The sequence below is a fragment of the Cynoglossus semilaevis genome, chromosome 19, assembly GCF_000523025.1.
Source record: "Cynoglossus semilaevis isolate Cse_v1.0 chromosome 19, Cse_v1.0, whole genome shotgun sequence".
NCBI classification, from domain to species: Eukaryota; Metazoa; Chordata; class Actinopteri; order Pleuronectiformes; family Cynoglossidae; genus Cynoglossus; species Cynoglossus semilaevis.
The window spans coordinates 15507667-15508059 of NC_024325.1; the positions used below are offsets into that span (position 1 = coordinate 15507667).

The window sequence follows — 393 nt, forward strand, 5'->3', positions numbered from 1 at the left end:
CACACACACACACACACACACATACACAAAGAGCGAAATCAGATAGTGAGAGTGAAAATAGTCACTGACATGTTTTAAGATTTCACCATGAAAAACCAAGAAAATTAAGTTTAAAAAAAAAAGATTGTATGTGAAAATATTGTTAAAGATGAACCAAATAAGTGGATATAATGTAGACTTCAAACCCTGCGTTAGCCAGAACTATAAAAGTAAGCAACCAAAAAAAAACAACAAACTTTTACTATGACCCTGTGAACAATTTCACAAAACAGATAAACGTTAAAAAAAAAAGGTAAAAATGTGGTGGAAGTCTGTTCAAACCAATGAACTAAATTCAACCATAAACTATTCAAACAGGTTCATGTCTACAATGATAAAAGTCATTCACAAAAA

General features: G+C 30.5%; 1 protein-coding gene across 1 annotated transcript in view; it reads right to left on the reverse strand.

Moving 5' to 3' along the window:
* Window positions 1–393, reverse strand: part of LOC103395569 (Down syndrome cell adhesion molecule-like protein 1 homolog) — a 17802-nt gene that overhangs the window by 5440 nt on the left and 11969 nt on the right. The window lies entirely within an intron of this gene.